Below are 12697 nucleotides of genomic sequence, written 5' to 3'. Positions count from 1 at the left end.
ATTTTGCACACAACCATTCGTTATTATCGAAGATTGAAATTGACCCGGATGATATTAACAGTATAATACAAAACCTGCCACTCCGGTTTTTGCTAGTGCCCACGGCATCAGTTGCAAGCTACTAAAACTAACACAGCCATATGAACAAAAAGTAAGGGCGCGAACGAGCTGGTGTACATTGCACATGGTTGAAAAAACCCCGAGACTGCGGGTTTTTAGTGTTGTGTCGTTTACCCGCAGTCTCGGGTTTTTATCAAACACAGCCATATGCCGGGCTTCTTGTATACAGATTTATCAACAATCCTTAGACCAGAGCATTCTACCGCATGACTGAAAACATGCAATCGTCACTCCAGTTTACAAATCTAGTATAGTAAATCTTTGTTTTGTAATTGTCGACCGATATCTCTCACCAGTGTCCCATGCAAGATTCTTGAGCATGTTTTGTACACTCCTATGATGAACTTTCTTGTAGACAACGATTTCATTTTCATAAACCAGCCTGGCTTTAGGAAGAACCGGTCTTGCGAAACCCAACTTTTTGAATTATTAACCGATCTACACACAAACATACATTCACGAGTACAGACTGACACAATTTGTATTGATTTTTCTAAGGCGTTCGACCGCGTGCCACATAAACGCCTACATAAAAAGCTTTAGTGTCTTAATATTGATAGTTCTTTAATTAACCGGATTCGGGAATTCTTGACCAACAGAACGCAGGCAGTTTCTTTTCACTGTAATGTTCCTTCTAGTATTAATGTGAACTCTGGAGTTCCTCAGGGATCAAATTTGGGCCCCTTGTCATTCCTTATCTATATTAATGCTATTGCCACTAGCATTTCCTTCTTTGCAGACGACTGGGTTATTAATAGAACTGTCAAAAACCAGACCGACTTTCTCTCACTACAGTATGACTTAGACGCCCTCTCTTTGTGGTGTGATCGCTGGCAAATGAGCATCAATACCTCAAAATCTAAATTCATAAGCTTCTCCACAAAAAAAAAAAAAAAAAAAATCCATTGTAAGCTTCAATTACTCAATAGGTCATCTGTCAATTGAGAAAGTAAATAACTACAAATATCTAGGAGTTATTTTGAGCGAGAACTTACACTGGCAAGATCACGTAAATTATATGGCTAGCAAGGCTAGTAGGTCATTAGGTTTTCTAAGACGAATTTTATGTATGGCACCTCCGGAGGTTCGTTTACTCGCTCACAAATCATATGTTCGGTCTCACTTATATGCTTCTATCATATGGAATCCTTCTCAAGACTACCTAATTAAAAAAAAAATAGAGTCAATTCAAGACAGGGCAAGCAGATTTATTTACAAAGATTATTTTCGACACACAAGCGTATCTCAGCTGAAAAAAAAAAAAAAAGAAAAGCAGACTTGCCACTCCTCTCTACCAGAAGAAAACTTTCTAGGCTAACCTTCATCCATAACATATATTATAATAACCCACTCCTCAAGCTTGAACGTTTTTTCAGCCGCCACACCGTATTTTTCCTCGATTTGATCATTAGCATAAAGATACTATTACACACATCACATACTAAACTTTTCCAGACATCACCATTTTAGTTGGCCATTTCCCGACTGGAACAAACTTCCAGCAAACATTGTGTCTTTACTAAATGTCGACAAATTTAAAAGTGCGTCTGCTCAATACTGCGTAAATTGATATGTATGTTTTCCACGTCTTTTCATTATATTCTATTTTTGCATGATGTTTGTTCATATTTTCACTGTTCTGTTTCCTTTGTATACTGCGGAATAAATGAATTAAATTAAATGAAACGATACGATGCATGCGCTAAGGCGGCGGCAGAGTACCGTTATCGGAGTCATATTCGCCTCGAGATCGAACCGTGTCGCCACCGTGCGGCCGAAATCGGAAACGGGCGAAAGCGGGGATACCGCCGTGCGTCGTCTGCTACGGGCGCACGCTCAGAAGCATGGATCTCGACGACGCAAGCCCGTTTCAGGCTGAGCTTGACATTCCTTATTAAATGTTTTATATTTTTGTTGCCGTTTCTTCTTACTGAAGGTTGTCTTGTATCGTTTCCCAAGCGTAAAAATTCAGCAAAGCGATTATTATTAAGTCGGAAGCTTCCATAATTTTACTATGTTGGCTTGTATACAATCGCTGGTCCCACATATTTTTGTTATCTCGCACAAACCGTGGCTTTCATAAAGCACTGAATCTTGAGTGGGTCTGTGGTTTGATTAGAAAATTAATCGGGCTGATCGCTATCCTTTAATAGACTAATCAATCAATACATCCGTATGTTGATTTTTCGCCGGTCATATTGCGTGAAAGAGGTTAAAACTACACATTTTTTTATTGGTTTTACTATGCCATAAATGGCCATATTGCATTCCCATTCTAAACTTCACATTGTGAGTCCTACATAAACATGAACGCGGGAAATAAGCCTTTTAAAATGGAGTATTTTTTTAGTTATTATTTATACTTAAACAGTGTAATCACCCTCGGCGAAATGAGAAGCACGCAGAAGTGGTTCACCGTGCAAGCCTGTGTCACAAAAGAAATAAAGACGTCAAAAATATTGAAGCAGGCATTTTTTACTCCTTGTTGACTTTCTCCAGCACAAAATTCCAATTAACCGGCAAAAAAAGAAAAAAAAATTGTGATTAAAGCATTACTTGAATAATCTGAAAGTTATTCGATGAACTGCCCAGTCCCGATATACGTTAGGTGAGAGCGGAGGGTGATCGGAAAGTCTCGTGAAGGTCGCTAGCCATCATCAGTAAAAGAGTATCGCTGCGGCCGATGCTGTCTCTGTCGTAGTGCGCGTCGTTTGTTTGGGTTGCAAAGTCTACTGTGTTTGAATACAACATTATGTAGGAGTGGAGGCTCGGTAAATCATACTCTACATATTTATTTACAATGTTTACACTGTCCTTTTTGACTACCTCATCGAGGGGCCCTTCGCCGAATTCCAGATTCCGTGCAGCTCGTGGTACTGGCACCTCGTGTCCTTAGCTCGTGCCTGTCCCGTGAGCTTGGCACCGTTCAAGTGCTGGATCGCTGCCGAGAGCTGCCACTACAATTATTTAGCCAGAAATTTATAGTATTAGCCTCTTGACATGCGCGCCCTCACCAAGAAAATTGAAGCGGGTGAACCCACACTACCGAGAAAAGCATTTAATAACAGGAACATTGCTGCGTTGCTCGGTTACACTTGTTTATCAGTCACGGCAGATATATTAGAAGAGTTTGTTTCACTTGTTTCAGTTAGCCTGCCAACCGTGCAGTTTGTAGAATTTAACTGGAAGAGACTCTCTCTCCTCATCGCAACGCAGTAGATTTGTTCAGACTCCAAAACACTTACCCACACTATCGCACAGTAAAAGGGCAGAAGAGCTCAATAGCATGGTAATTTCCAATACAGCGCTAACTTATCTTCATTCTAAATATTTATATTACAGCAAAAGCTAGAAGTTAAAAAGCATAGAAGCTGCGATTTCACAGCCTACAGTACCAGTATTGTGTTATCTGGGTTGGAATTTATTGTTTTTTTTTTTAATTGCCACCTTGATGAACCGATACATTCATTTTAAAAGAAACAAATACTTAACATAAATATTCCAGCTCAGACGGAGACAGGCCTCAGTCGTGGTGATCCATGCTTTCCAACGTCTGCCTAGAGCAGAAGACGCACCGACAGAAGCGATTATATAAATTTAGGCCGCACACTGGCAACACGATTCGATCTTCACTGAAGCACCGAACAGTACTGCATCCTTTTCCGCAAGAATTGTTTTCCCACCGATAGTATGCGACAAAATAAACGCAAGAATCTACGCCGCCTCGCGCGCGAACATGGAGAGCCTATGGGGCGGCCGTTCTCCTATCCCCGCTTTGATGATGATGATAGCGCGACCGTAGCGCCACCTCTAGGTCGATCTCGAGGCCAATAGGAACGATCTACTAAAACTGCCTGCTAAAACAGCCCGCGACAGCGTAAAACCACATCGCCTGAGCTTGCAGCGAGTCGCATTTTCGAACCCTAACAATCGCAAGTTGCCCCCCCCCCCTTCCCCCCTCCCTCTCCACTAAGCACAAGTGGCGTAGCCAGCAATATTTTTTAAAGGAAAAAAAAAAGGGGGGGGGGGGTGCCTCAGATTAAACGCAAACAAATCCAGAAACTTTAACTAAAATGTCCATTTTCTTTTTCTCTTTTTTGTTGGGGCGGGGGGGGGGGGGGGGGGTTAAAATGTATGTTAGGGGTAGGTTTCATCTCAAGGGGGGTGGGAGGGGGGAAATAAGCCCCTCCCCTGGCTACGCCACAGCTAAGTACCAAAATGGCGGCGCCCGCAAGAGAGTCCGGGAATGGAGTGACGGCACTCTCAACGAAGCTTATTTCTAGTGACTCTTTATAAGCGCAGCTGCAGCGACGCTCGGGGTACGCAGTCACGTGATCCATTCACGGCTCCGGATTGGCTGGGATGGGTCGCAGCGTCCGTTGCGGTTCATCGTGAGGTCAAACGGAGTACACACGATATGCCAACAGGGCAGCCACGGTGTGTGTTTGTGCGTGCGTACTTTTTCGATCACGGAAGCCTATTGTGAGATCGACGAGCGTCCGGGAACAATGTGCGGATGTTTCACTCTTTCAACTTTCACCCGGCGAACGAACACGAGTGTGTCGGGAGCCCGTGCGGCTATAGCACACACAAATATCCTACGTAAAAAAACAAACAAACGTGATTTGTTTTTGCTGTTTTTTCAGCGACAGGCGACGAAAGCGTTCGTGTCCCCCTTTTGAAAATCGGGCGCTTCTCTAGTACGATGATACGTATTCCAGAATTGTGTGCCCGTGCAAGCAAGCGTCTTCCTGGTCGAGGACGCAAAAAAAAACATGCATGTGTGGAGTACGTGCATTCTTTTTTATGCTTTCGTCCTGTGGATCGGGTTTGTAATACGCGTAACAATTAATCAACTCGAATTGCCTTCTTGTACACCGCGCGACAATGTTGGTGGGAACACGACGTCGGCACCTTTCCGCATTTCGCTTTGAAAAGGTATTGGTGGGAATAAAATTTTACCGCGTAGGTTTATGCTCCAAATTAGCACAAATTTCCACCACGCAAGTAGTTTCAATATTATTCCTTCAGGGATAAAAGAAAGAAAGAAAAAAAAATATATAGAACGTATAAAAATAATATTTAAAAACAAAAATCCGCGATAGTTTGTTACACGGAGAAGTCGTAAGGACAATTGTGCCTTAGGCACGTTCCGAAAAATTCGAATTCCAAACGTACATACCTGAAATCGGGCATGCAAACGTCGTTTCGCTAGATTTGCTTTTTTTTTTTTTTTTTTCTTTATAGTTGAACTTGGAGGTGGTGAAATATTAAATACAAAACATAAAGGGCCACTATTTCCTATGTCCTATACCAGCTTGTTTGTCATCTGCACACTGGTTTATGAGCTCGCTCCAGGGTGGCTTCCTGAACGCGAAACACTAAAAACCAAAAACAGAGGCTGGCGATGAGCGAGTAATCGCGATAGTTAATAGTTTTAACGGAATATATGAAGAATGACCGCCTGGGAGCAAGCTCACAAACCAAACAAATGCATGCATGGCCGCCATTTTTTTAAAGATATTTTTTTTTTAATCTAAGTTGAGATAACAAATAAATAAAACTTAACGCTTTTAGAGAAATGACATTTGCGTGCCCGATTTCAGGTAGGGTTAGAATTCGAAATTTGCAAGGCGTGTAAAATGTGTTGGTCCTTACGTAGCGCAACGTCATGGAGTGTCAGTGTTTTTTTCGGTGCCTTCAAAGTTATGGCTTCTTTGCGCTAAAGTTGACAGGAGTAGGGTTAATAGTCCTGTATGTGGAAAGGACCACAGGGCAATGTACATATGCCGCGCGCTGTCGGTGTAGTTTACAACATTAGATTGTCCTGTGGCAATGTTTACGTCGGACAGACCGGCAGATGCAGAGAGCATGCTCTATCGGTTAGGTCATCGCTAGCAGGTAACTTGGCAGTACACTGTGATAAATTCGGTTGCAAACCCGTGCTTAATAAAACGAGTATCTTAGGACGACACAGCCAACAGATGACTGGAAAAAATTTAGAAGCCTTTAATATTTCGAAGCAAAAAAAAAAGGTACGTCAGTTTGCCTTTGGCATTATTTGGCAAAAAGTTGGCAGTCTTGAGCAGGTTTGACACGTCCTGGGGGGAGCAGGTTTGACACGTCCTGGGGGGGGGGGGTGACTTGATGTTTTTTGATGATGCGTGATGCTTGTCAATTTGTGTTTTCTTCCAATAAATCAGTTGAGAGTCAGCGCTCTGTTTGTACGCTTCATCTTCTTGTCCTCCATAGATTTTTTTTTTTTTTTTCGTTTTTTGGCGCTGTTTTATTTTTTGGTTAATCTGGTCCTTACGGCCGCACCCTGTACATATGCCACGTCTGAGGCCCATCTTGTCCTTCTGTCACCTCTGAGACACACCTCCAATAACACAAAATAACAAAGCCCACCAGTAATACTTTGCACGACCCTCCAAAACAGAGCGAGGATGTTGAAAGAAAACTTGATCGCGTGGTCGTGGCGAGTCGGGACTGAAACAGTTCAAGCAACGAATGCAACCACCTGCCCACCTCGGTCGACACCATAACGGATTCACTCAATTTTAAATCTGCCATTGATACATATTTTTTTGTGTTATTAATCCGCCCTCAAATTGTTTTTTCTATGTTGTCCTATCGCATATCTATGCCGTTTTTATTTGTTTTATTTTTGATCACCACTTCCTTCTGTAATGCCTTCGGGCCTGGGAGGTATTGAACTAAATAAACAAACTCCGCAGAGTCACTTAGGTTGTCAAGAGTGACCATGGTAACTCCCCAAGTCTTTGACGTCACGTTCCCTCCGCGCTCCGATTTCAGTATATGATTTCGTCTGCTTTTCTCATCAAATAAACCACTCTAGATGAACACGTAATTTCTTCGATTCTCGAGACGATACTTTGGGTTTTGGCGAAGAAAATTAATTACTTTTGGGATGCGAGGGCCCGTTAGGCCCCACACCAACGAGCCCAGAATGTTCGAAGCGTGTAAACATGTCCTCCTGTACCTCCATGGAACATCATCGCACTCGGATGACGCAAAACTCAGCCATTGGGCCCGAGCCCGACGCTGAGCGTCCTTCGAGCGCGCTGATTGGACGCGAAGACCAGCCGAACGCTGACGCGGCGCTCGTGTCCAATCACAGCCTGCGCTCACGATCTCACGGTGATGACGTCAAAAATGCCATTGCACGGGCCTCGATTGTTCAGGCGGCATTGGTTAGGACACAGTCGAAGCTCCAGCAACAGGACCGCGACCGATTCGACCCGATGGTCGAGAAAGCGGGGACTTTGGTCACGTGACCCGTTTTCACTTTGGCCGTTTCGAGAGGACATAATACGGAAAGACGGCCGTGTCCAAGCGGCGACTACTTCCCCCTATGACTTTATAGCATCCCTAAACGGAGGACTTACATTTTAGTACTCCGACAAACAAAAACAAACAAACACAAAAACAGACACGGCGACGCTCGAGAAAGGAAATAAAAACAGGCAAAAACTGGCCACGCCTTCGTGCTCTTGGTGTTAATAGCCTTCACGGCCATTGTCCACGCGGAAACGGCGCGCTGGCGCTATTCTAGGTTTCTGTTCCTTCTTGCAACGCTGCACGTGTTAAAAGATGTTTTAAAGACTTCATTTAAATTGTCCGCAAAGCGGACAGAGTCGGCGGCCGTGATCGCGGAAGGGAAAATTACGATTTCGAAGCGCGAGTCAAGAAACAAAAGTCGTGAAAACCGCCCATATAATCTCGTACGGTGTGGTTTCCGTGGGCGAAGCGTTCGCAGCTGCGTACGGGCGCGTAGTCGTGTAATCGCCACCGCGCGATGCACTATATAAAGACGCTAAGTTATAGCAGCCGCACGTCCACTGGCCAAAGTGACCATCGTATACAGGGTGCGGACCTAAAAACCAGCGCATTCGGCCAGTACCATCTACAGAAGACAAGGCCTACACAAGACGTCAACGCCTGCACATGACGTCATCGGTATCGCTTCTGGAGGTCTTATACGGATTACCGATGTGCATTCGACGGGAGCCAGGCCCGTAACTATACTTGCACCGCGTCGCTGCTTACACGATCTCGAAGGACATCGTCCCACATATTTCGAGACCGACATCGTTGGTAAACTCGCACATTAAAAAAAAATTGCACAAATCAGGACGGCGCGCAGTTACGCCAACGCAGCAGCAGGCTCCCCCATAAGCCGCCTATCCCACGTAGTGCGCACGCAAGAGGCGCGCAGGCGCTCACGAACGCCGCGGCGGCACCGACCGAGTCGTAAAAGTGCCAGGGGCGAGCAACGATCGCAACGTCGGAGGACGTGACACCGCTATAAGGTGGCGACGGCACATGTCACGCCGCAAGGCAGCCGCTGGCGGGGATGGGCTGACCGCAACCCAAACAGCCAAGCTAAAAAAAAAAAAAAAAAAAAAAATGTAGTAAAAAGACGCGGCGACCACACGGGAGAAGGTATACAACCTATAATCCGACCGCCACTCTTCTTTTTTCTTTTTTTTATTTCTTATTTTGCGCAATTCCATGATCACGAGTAGCTGCGGCGCATCACCGAGGAAAAGTTAAGGGACAATCATCGTCGACGACCATCTCTTCCACACACAAACGAGGCACGTACACAGGAACATAGACGCACACATAATCAGTATATAGATAAACGGAGTCAGGCAAACAAACGTTACACAGGCTCGCAAAGAAACCTAGAGAAGTTCGCGAAGGAAGCATACATTCACACACACACACAAACGAGATTCAAACACTAGAAGCACATCCGCACTCATACACACACGCACACACAAGGTACAAGCATCCCACACATGCGCGCATGATACCAACACACAAGCATCCACACGCAAGGCAAGCGTTCACAGACACACGCACACACAAGGTACAAGGACGTACCCACACAGACAAGGTATACGAGCACCCACCCACACACACACACATGCGCACACAAGGTTACAAGCATCTCACACATACAAGACACAAGCATACACGCACACGCAATACGCAAGCATCCAAGCAACATACAGGCATCAACACATACAAGATACGATATACAAGCATCCCTCTCACACAACACACAATAAGACACGAATCAAAAACGAAAAAGAAAACCCGGGAGCAGTTTCGTGAAAAGTGGATGCTCTCTGTACAGACAGGTAACAACGCGTAGCTCACCGTAAATACGCGACACTCTTACAATGCGGCGCACGTTTTAAAGGGGGGGAACAGCAGACAATAAAAGCGGCTGCAGGCGCGAGGCAGCTAAAAGGAGCGAGCGCGCACGTCAACAACGCGGTGACCAGAGCCACAAGTTGCCTTCTGCGACCCGCGCTGAGAACACCTGCTTCCCAGGAAGGAAATGGAAAAACTTTTTACAAGCTTTTCTTCCTGCCGTCGTTTTGGTTTTTTTGTGTTTTCCCTCCGCAACTATAACTATTTCCTCGCCGTCGTTATTTCGTGTCGCGCTGTCCACTCGCGTCGAGCGTGCCGTTGTTTAGCGAAACGGAACGTACGGCAACGGAACGTCCGACCGAACCCGGCAACTCGGGAAGGCGTCTTCAATTGGTTTCGAGGCATATTTTTTTTTCCACTCCGCCGCTTTCCATCACCGTCTTGGACGAGCAACACGGCGCAGCCGACGAAAATAGCGGTCGCTCTTGTCGCCACCGCAATCAACGACGCACACACGTCGAAAAAAAAGGGCCAACAGCCGTCCATCCTACGTGTTACCCGAAAGTAAGAAGCGAGCGGTCGTTTCTCTCGTGAACGGCTCGTGCTCGCTGTCTTCCGCGGTTCGCACGGAAATACTATTTCGAAAGGTTGCTCTCTGTTGGAACTTGGAAGCTGTAGATCCCTGGACAATGAGCGCGCACACACGCAATGGTTTCCCTACACACCCCCTAATAGAGAGAAAGGGGGGGGGGCTACATCCCCCTCCTTGTTTTTCTGAAGGCACCCCCTTAATTGGCAACGACTCCTCTATTCTCAATGCCCTCCCCCCCCTAACCCTCCTTCCCTAAAAATTTAGACACCCCCCTAATTTCAATTCCTGGGGAAACCCTTGCAGATACACACTTAAGCTAAAACTACAACGTCATGGGACACTTTCTGCGATTGGTTGGATGAAGGCTCGTGCACACACTTGCGACATAGCTTATGACCGAGTGCGTTACGACTTCTTGCGATACCTTACGACGAGACAACGCATCTGCGCCACTATCGGGTAACCGTGGAACAATTGCGATTTCCGTGCATTTCATTTTTTTTTCCGCATCATTGGTTTATTAATGGCTCGTAAAATGTTACAAACGACGATTTTGCATAAATAAAACGTAGATTTCCTCTCGAAAATACCGCAAAATCTTCGCTCTAGTGAAATGGAGTGCCAAGGCTATCTCCCAGATGGCGTCAGCCCCCACACAGACAAGTGTGCGTTTTCTTGTTATATATCAGGTGCAGGTGAGTTATACGGACAAGTTGTGTGTGCGTTTTCTTGTAAATATCACGAGAGGTTGTAGTTAGGGATGTTACATACTCTCCGAGGTTCCAGTTCGACGAATGATCGGTCTCCTCGAACTTCCGACGCGAATATCGACAACATTTCGACTTTCGTGCGCATGCGCGAAAACGTGAAAACGAGCTGATACCACCTGGCAGAGGAAACAAGAAATATTTGTTGGTTGCATCGATTCACTGGTTAGCAGTACTAACGGACGAAAGCATTGAAAGTACCCATTTTTGCTTTTATATCACGTAAACATCGATAATCACTTAAAAAATATAAAATAAACTACCTTCTTAATTAAGACTGAAAGATGAGCTAGTTGGTACATCGTTCGACGGAAGCGCCAAACAAACAGAGACGAAGTAATAGACAAAGACGTGGCGCACTCACAACTAAAGGTTTATTCGAAAACAACAAAAAAAAAAATCTGGCTGCTCGCATACAAAGAAATACTCTTTATCTGCCAGGTGTAGTGACGGCGCACTGACACACCTGCTCACTCCTTGCCAGGGGTTTCCCCAGGAATAGAAATTAGGGGGGTTGTCTAAATTTTTAGGGGGGGGGGGGGGGGGGGGGGACAGGTTATGATTTAATTGTGGGGACAGGTTATGATTTATTCTAAATTATTTGTTTCCAAAATTCAAAATCGTTGAGAAGTCAGGGAACACTGTCCATAAGTCGCATTTCGTCGAACTTTACACGAAGGTCGAATGTTCACCGAACCAGTCGAACCTCGACAAAAGTTCGCGACGTCCCTAGTTACAATTGCAGGGTTTCGTGATTTCGGTATTCATTTCTCTTGAAATTCGGGGGTTATTTTTCGATGTTTATTTTCCCCTTTGAATTCGGAGTTTTTCGGTGTCTAATTTCAATGCCAGAGAGAAAATATGATCCTGTTTATCGGGCATGTGTTTAAAGCGACTGTATAATACTGGAGAAAATATTATAATTATTAAGTTATAAATAATAATATTTTCTCCAGTAATGCTGGTAAAGAATAGAGAAGGGTACGGGGCAAGGAATGGGGTTTCGATAGAAAGAAACAACCCCAAGGACGGTTTAGTGTGGATGTGTTCTGGATCAAAGAGGAAAAAAAAAAAAAAAAGTAGGGTAAAACATTTTATTTTTTTGTGAATCTGGCGTTTTCTGTTCTGTCTTTTCTTAAAGGATACTTTAAAACTGGTGTTTTTTCGGTTTTCACCGATTAAAAAAAAAACGCCTCGGTGGTTAATTTTAGGTGCTTATCGGTATATACCGAAAACATGGAATCCTAGTTATGATTAGGGTTCGCGCTTTCGGTTTTTATTTTTATAAAATTCGGCGTACTTTTTCCGGTCTTTATTTGGAATTAAGTTTTCGGTATTTATCGGTGAATGTACGTGTTGGCCAAATGCACTCATTTTAAGCACGTTTGTCCAAAATATACTAGGCGCATGTTTTTCCTATCGGTTCGTTTCTTTTCAGTTCCACTTAAACGATTCAGACACATTGTACGGGAACCGTTTTACTTCATGTGTTACTTCATGTGAAGTGCAGACTTGACGTGCTCTTCTAGGGGCACTGAGGTCCTACTGTGACCTGAATTAATCGTCGCGGGGAAGCATACTCAGAGAGGACTAACATAATCTTGGCTACCACTTGCTTCGGGAGGACACACTTCTACCTAAATAGCGAAATTCGCAAGCATAATTCTTGGCATGCTTTTTCTTCGTTGCCTTTTTGAAATCTGTCGAAGCTCGTAACTCATTCGCACGGGTAAAAAAAAAAAAAAGAGAGAAAGGGGGGGGGGGGGGGGGGGGCTTGATACACAATAAAAACAATCCAAACCCGATCTTAATTTCAGTACTGACCTTTTCCGGTTAAAACAGAATTTCCGAAAATGAATTCGGCATACTTTTATCGGTTCTTATCGGGTTAAATCAAAAACGCGAAACTCTAGTTATAATGCACTCGGTCGTAAGCGCAAATCCGTAAACCAGCCTCGAAAAAAAAAAAAAAAAAAAAAGTGTGTACGGTGAGGTTTGGACGCACACACACGTAACGCGCATATCTCGC

The 12697-nt window shown here is 44.5% G+C and overlaps 1 protein-coding gene across 5 annotated transcripts in view; it reads right to left on the bottom strand.

The window, feature by feature from the left end:
• LOC8043660 (FERM domain-containing protein 8) overlaps window positions 1-12697 on the bottom strand; it is a 69679-nt gene that overhangs the window by 35045 nt on the left and 21937 nt on the right. The window lies entirely within an intron of this gene.

This window comes from Ixodes scapularis, unplaced genomic scaffold, assembly GCF_016920785.2.
Source record: "Ixodes scapularis isolate PalLabHiFi unplaced genomic scaffold, ASM1692078v2 PGA_scaffold10__122_contigs__length_95168666, whole genome shotgun sequence".
NCBI classification, from domain to species: domain Eukaryota; kingdom Metazoa; phylum Arthropoda; class Arachnida; order Ixodida; family Ixodidae; genus Ixodes; species Ixodes scapularis.
Note: the sequence above shows the minus strand (reverse complement) of the source record. Positions and strands in the feature narration are given on the sequence as shown.